Source organism: Capricornis sumatraensis, chromosome 13, assembly GCF_032405125.1.
Source record: "Capricornis sumatraensis isolate serow.1 chromosome 13, serow.2, whole genome shotgun sequence".
NCBI classification, from domain to species: Eukaryota; Metazoa; Chordata; class Mammalia; order Artiodactyla; family Bovidae; genus Capricornis; species Capricornis sumatraensis.
The window spans coordinates 41,218,089-41,224,880 of NC_091081.1; the positions used below are offsets into that span (position 1 = coordinate 41,218,089).

The window sequence follows — 6,792 nt, forward strand, 5'->3', positions numbered from 1 at the left end:
CTCTAGAAACACATTTCCTGTGTTTTGTACTGCAGGTTACATAAAAAATAAGGAAGGCTGGACTCATAATTTCTCTGATCCCAATGTCATTAAACTCCCAATGTCCTCATGCTAGGAAAGGATACAGTATTTAAGTACACTATTACATTTAAAAAATACTTTCAGTTCTAAAAGAAACACTTTTTATTTTTTAAAAAAGGGCTGGGCAGTGCCCTTTACTTAGCGGAGACTGACTAGTCTCCAGCCACTGACTTCCTCCCTTTGCCAGCTTTCCAAGATGACACCAAGTGAGTTTTGGCCCTAATGCTTTTGCCCCGGGCTTTCCGGGGCTTCTCTTCTTCGTGCACCTTCATGTGCTGCCTGAGGTGCGAGCTCTGGCTGAAGCATTTGCCACATTCAACTGCACTGGTAGGGCTTCTCCCCAGTGTGGGTTCGCTGGTGCTGAATGAGGTGGGAACTCTGGCTGAAGCGCCGGCCGCACTTATCACACTGGTAGGCTTTTCTCCAGTGTGAATTCTCTGGTGCTGAATGAGGTTTGAGCTCTGTTTAAACCTTTCTCCACACTCACCGCACCGATAGGGCTTCTTCCCGGTGTGGACGCGGCGATGCTGAATGAGGTTAGAACTCTGAAAGAAGCTTTTCCCACAGTCCGCACACTTGTGGGACTTCTTTCCAGTATGGATCTTCTGGTGCTGGAAAAGAGTCGAGCTCTGACTGAAGCTCTTTTCACATTCGACACACTTATAAGGCTTTTCATCCAGGCCTCGTCTCAGTCTCCTGAAGCTTGAGTCAAATCGGACAGTCACCCCGCATCTCTGCCGCTGCCGGCCGGTTCTGCGCTGGTTCTCCTAGACTTTTCCTTGGCTTGAGTTCCGAGATACACTTCCTTTAGGTTTTCCTAACCGCATGGTGAGGAGCCAAATGTATTCTTAAGACAGGCTATGTCCTTCTTCTGAACGAGTGTTCCACTTCCTAGAGCTACGCAGCTCAGAATTTTCGCCGCCGCCCTCGCTCGCTTGCCCCGAGCCCTTCGCGCTGTCGGAAGTCAGCAAGTACTATTTTTAAACAAATAAGATGTCTGGGTGATAAGTTATTTCAATCCACTTAGTTTGATGCCCTTTCCATATATAAATACAAAAAGCTTAGATGTTACTGTATAATTTACTATATAATTTCCTATGAGTTCATTTGCCTGGCTGGGAGGACCTGAATTTTGTTTTTTTTTTATCACTTCTATTTAATGGGGAAAAATTGCTGTTGCCACCAAAAGAGAAGGACAATTAGATGACTTTTACTTTTTTCTATTTTCAATGATTTTCTGAGAAAAGAGTTAATTCCTCTGGGATATTAATACTTTATAAAATGAGTAAGAGCTTATTGTGGATCAGAGAGATGTAGTGCTATCTTGGGGAGAAAGTGAAGGAAATTTATAAGGGAGATTAGAAAAGGGGCTGAGATTTTAGCCAAAAAACAGAGCAAGTAATTAACTTCATAGAAGAGATAACATAGTTCATATCATAAGTCCTTTTGGTGAATGTATGATTTTTCTTTATTGATTGATTTACTGCATTGTATGTGTGAGATAAAATGCAATGAGGCATAAAATTAAAATGCCTTATTCTGCGCATTGGGTAACTTTAATGTACTCTTACATGCTTCTTATATTTCAAAGGGCTTCCCAGGTAGCACTAGAGGTAAAGAACCTGACTGCCAATACAGGAGACATAAGAGATGCAGGTTTGTGTCTTTTATTTCCCTGTACCTGTTTTGAAGATGTGCATGTATGCTAAGTCACTTTAGTTGTGTCCAACTCTTTGCGACCCTGTGGACTATAGCACGCCAGGCTCCTCTGTCCATGGAATTCTCCAGGCAAGAATAGTGGAGTGGGTTGCCAGGTCCTCCTCCAGGGGATCTTTCTGACCCAGGGATCAAACTCATGTCTCCTGTGTCTCCTGCCTTGTAGGCAGATTCTTTACCACAGAGCCACCTAGGAAGCCCTTATTACAGCATTATTCTTGTTAAATTGTGACCCCTTATACTGCAAAGGAAGAATTTTTACTTCCTTGTCCTTGTTTCTGTGACATACCAGCATGGTTCTCTTTCTTTGATGAAAACAAACTTCAGAATGTGTTGGGAAGGGATAGTCTTGAAAATAGAGGTAATGTGTAATTTCTCATAAATTAAGGGCTTAAAACTGATGACTATTTAGACTGTAGTACAATCCATATTAGTTTGTGCAAGTTAGCACAGTGATGCTAAGTCACATTCTCAGTAAAGAGCTATTGCTGAAACAGAATGGGGACATTTATTATGGTTGAAATGCCTTTGGCTGGGCCAGCAGGCCTAAGCAAGAGTGCAGAGGGACAATGCGGTACAAACTAGATTGAAAGATGCATGGTATGCAAATGCCATAGCTCTATGACTATGCCAGTCTACCAGTGGTGTTACATTGACCTTGGGTTAATAAAAACCTTTGCTTTCCATTTCCTCATCTGAAAACTGCTGAAACCTATACCTGATCTATCTACTTCACAGGATTATTATAATCATTGAATAGAAAAAGACACAGGAAAGATTTGCAAACTTTTACATATTCATTTTAAAAGTAATAACAATATTGTTTGTGTTCATTTGATTTTTACAGTGGTAGAAAGTCTGGTCCAGATGTTTTTTAGATGAAAGTGCTGCTCAGAAAGTCAAAATGTTACCTATAATAACACTACTTGCATGTTTGGTGTTTCTTTCTAGGGCATTCCCTATGGACTCTATTAATAAAATGTTTCAAAATAGAGTAGATTTTGCTGGGTGGGGGAATTGTTTGGTGATTATATATTAGATTGAACTCTATTTCAGCTGTGAAGGACAGAAACCCAAAACATGCTGCTGCTGCTAAGTTGCTTCATTCGTGTCCGACTCTGTGTGAACCCATAGATGGCAGCCCACCAGGCTCCCCTATCCCTGGGATTCTCCAGGCAAGAACACTGGAGTGGGTTGCCATTTCTTTCTCCAATGCATGAAAGTGAAAAGTGAAAGTGAAGTCGCACAGTCATGTCTGACTCTTAGCGACCCCATGGACTGCAGCATACCAGGCTCCTCTGTCCATGGTATTTTCCAGGCAAAAATATTGGAGTGGATCACCATTGCCTTCTCCCAAAACATGCTATCTTAGAAGAAAAAAAAAGGAATGTGTATTTGTTTGTATAATTGGATATTCATCCTTGAATAATGCTCAGTCACTCCCCATTTCCTCCTACTTAAGCCACGGCTTCCTCCCCGCCCACACTGTATCAGGGTTAGTCTGTATGACCAATAGATGATAGTATGTAACTTCTGAGGATAAATCATGAAGGATGTGGTAACTTCTACCTTGGTATCCCTTAAATTGTTCACTCCAAGGGAAGCTATCTGCTAAGTAGCTCCTTGGAAAGATCCCTGAGATGAGAGACCAGGCCTTCTGAGAAAAGTCAGTGAAGAATTAAAGCCTCTAGTAAAAGCCATGTGTGAATGAGTAATATTGGAAAAAATCCTCCAGCCCCAGTCAAGCTTTCAGATAATGATCTCCTCAAATGACATCTTGTCTGCAAGCTTATTATTGTTGTTAGTTACTAAGTCGTGTCTGACTTCTTGCAACCCCACAGACCGCAGCATGCCAGGCTTTTCTATCCTTCACTATCTCCCAGAGTTTGCTCAAATTCATGTCTGTTGAGTCAGTGATGTTATCTAAACATCTCATCCTCTGTCACCCTCTTTTCTTTTTGCTTTCAATCTTCCCAGTTTCAGGGTCTTTTCCAATGAGTTGGCACTTCACATCAGATGGCCAAAGTATTGGAGCTTCAGTGTCAGTCTTTCCATATATTAAAGATTGATTTCCTTTATTTTAATTTTTTTTTAAATTTTTTAAAAAATTTTTATTTTTACTTTATTTTACTTTACAATACTGTATTGGTTTTGCCATACATTGACATGAATCCACCACGGGTGTACATGCGATCCCAAACATGAACCCCCCTCCCACCTCCCTCCCCACAACATCCCTCTGGGTCATCCCTGTGCACCAGCCCCAAGCATGCTGTATCCTGCATTGGACATAGACTGGTGATTCGATTCTTACAAGATAGTATACATGTTTCAATGCCATTCTCCCAAATCATCCCACCTTCTCCCTCTCCCTCTGAGTCCAAAAGTCCACTATACACATCTGTGTCTTTTTTGCTGTCTTGCATACACGGTCATCATTGCCATCTTTCTAAATTCCATATATATGCGTTAGTATACTGTACTGGTGTTTTTCTTGCTGGCTTACTTCACTCTGTATAATCGGCTCCAGTTTCATCCATCTCAACAGAACTGATTCAAATGTATTCTTTTTAACGGCTGAGCAATACTCCATTGTGTATATGTACTACAGCTTTCTTATCCATTCATCTGCTGATGGACATCTAGGTTGCTTCCATGTCCTGGCTATTATAAACAGTGCTGCGATGAACATTGGGGTACATGTGTCTCTTTCAATTCTGGTTTCCTCAGTGTGTATGCCCAGCAGTGGGATTGCTGGGTCATATGGCAGTGCTATCTGCAATTTTTTAAGGAATCTCCACACTGTTTTCCATAGTGGTTGTACTAGTTTGCATTCCCACCAACAGTGTAGGAGGGTTCCCTTTTCTCCACACCCTCTCCAGCATTTATTGCTTGCAGATTTTTGGATCGCAGACATTCTGACGGGTGTGAAGTGGTACTTCATTGTGGTTTTGATTTGCATTTCTCTAATAATAAGTGATGTTGAGCATCTTTTCATGTGTTTGTTAGCCATCCATATGTCTTCTTTGGAGAAATGTCTATTGAGTTCTTTGGCCCATTTTTTGATTGGGTCGTTTATTTTTCTGGAATTGAGCTGCATAAGTTGCTTGTATATTTTTGAGATTAGTTGTTAGTCAGTTTTTTCATTTGCTATTATTTTCTCCCATTCTGAAGGCTGTCTTTTCACCTTGCTTATATTTTCCTTTGTTGTGCAGAAGCTTTTAATTTTAATTAGATCCCATTTGTTTATTTTTGCTTTTATTTCCAGAATTCTGGGAGGTGGATCATAGAGGATCCTGCTGTGATTTATGTCAGAGAGTGTTTTGCCTATGTTCTCCTCTAGGAGTTTTATAGTTTCTGGTCTTACATTTAGACCTTTAATCCATTTTGAGTTTATTTTTGTGTGTGGTGTTAGAAAGTGATCTAGTTTCATTCTTTTACAAGTGGTTGACCAGTTTTCCCAGCACCACTTGTTAAAGAGATTGTCTTTACTCCATTGTATATTCTTGCCTCCTTTGTCAAAGATAAGGTGTCCATATGTGTGTGGATTTTTCTCTGGGCTTTCTATTTTGTTCCATTGATCTATATGTCTGTCTTTGTGCCAGTACCATACTGTCTTGATGACTGTGGCTTTGTAGTAGAGCCTGAAGTCAGGCAAGTTGATTCCTCCAGTTCCATTCTTCTTTCTCAAGATTGCTTTGGCTATTTGAGGTTTTTTGTATTTCCATACAAATCTTGAAATTATTTGTTCTAGTTCTGTGAAAAATATGGCTGGGAGCTTGATAGGGATTGCATTGAATTTGTAAATTGCTTTGGGTAGTATACTCATTTTCACTATATTGATTCTTCCGATCCATGAACATGGTATATTTCTCCATCTATTAGTGTCCTCTTTGATTTCTTTCACCAGTGTTTTATAGTTTTCTATATATAGGTCTTTAGTTTCTTTAGGTAGATATATTCCTAAGTATTTTATTCTTTTCGTTGCAATGGTGAATGGAATTATTTCCTTAATTTCTTTTTCTACTTTCTCATTATTAGTGTATAGGAATGCAAGGGATTTCTGTGTGTTGATTTTATATCCTGCAACTTTACTATATTCACTGATTAGCTCTAGTAATTTTCTGGTGGAGTCTTTAGGGTTTTGTATGTAGAGGATCATGTCATCTGCAAACAGTGAGAGTTTTACTTCTTCTTTTCCAATTTGAATTCCTTTTATTTCTTTTTCTGCTCTGATTGCTGTGCCCAAAACTTCCAAAACTATGTTGAATAGTAGCGGTGAAAGTGGGCACCCTTGTCTTGTTCCTGACTTTAGAGGAAATGCTTTCAATTTTTCACCATTGAGGATAATGTTTGCTGTGGGTTTGTCATATATAGCTTTTATTATGTTGAGGTATGTTCCTTCTATTCCTGCTTTCTGGAGAGTTTTTATCATAAATGGATGTTGAATTTTGTCAAAGGCCTTCTCTACATCTATTGAGATAATCATATGGCTTTTATTTTTCAATTTGTTAATGTGGTATATTACATTGATTGATTTGCGGATATTGAAGAATCCTTGCATCCCTGGGATAAAGCCCACTTGGTCATTTCCTTTAGGATTGACTGATTTGATCTCCTTGCATTCCAAGGGACTCTCAAGAGTCTTCAGTAAATTTAATAGAGGTTTAAGATGATTCAGTAGATTTAAAAAATAAATTAAATGGTAGTGATTATATATCAATATATAACATAAACTGTCATGAATGGCTAGCTTGGAAATCATATATTTGAAGTTCATGTTAAAATGCTTTAAAGAAAAAAATCAAAAGCCTGAAGTAGACCATGGAGGTCATTCTGGAGAGTGGAGAACATTGGTGAGTAGATTTGAAAAGGCAGTGAATATTTACAACATCAAAACTTCCCAGAGTCAAGTCCCAGGGAATTCTATTAGAACTTAAGTGACTATATTAATGTTTTATAAATAGATTAGTAAAATATATACTCAATACAATG

General features: G+C 39.1%; 1 pseudogene; it reads right to left on the minus strand.

Annotated features, from left to right (window-relative positions):
• Window positions 1–233: 233 nt before the first annotated feature.
• On the minus strand, window positions 234–908 carry LOC138089550 (zinc finger protein 22-like; annotated as a pseudogene).
• Between the last annotated feature and the right edge of the window lie 5,884 nt (window positions 909–6,792).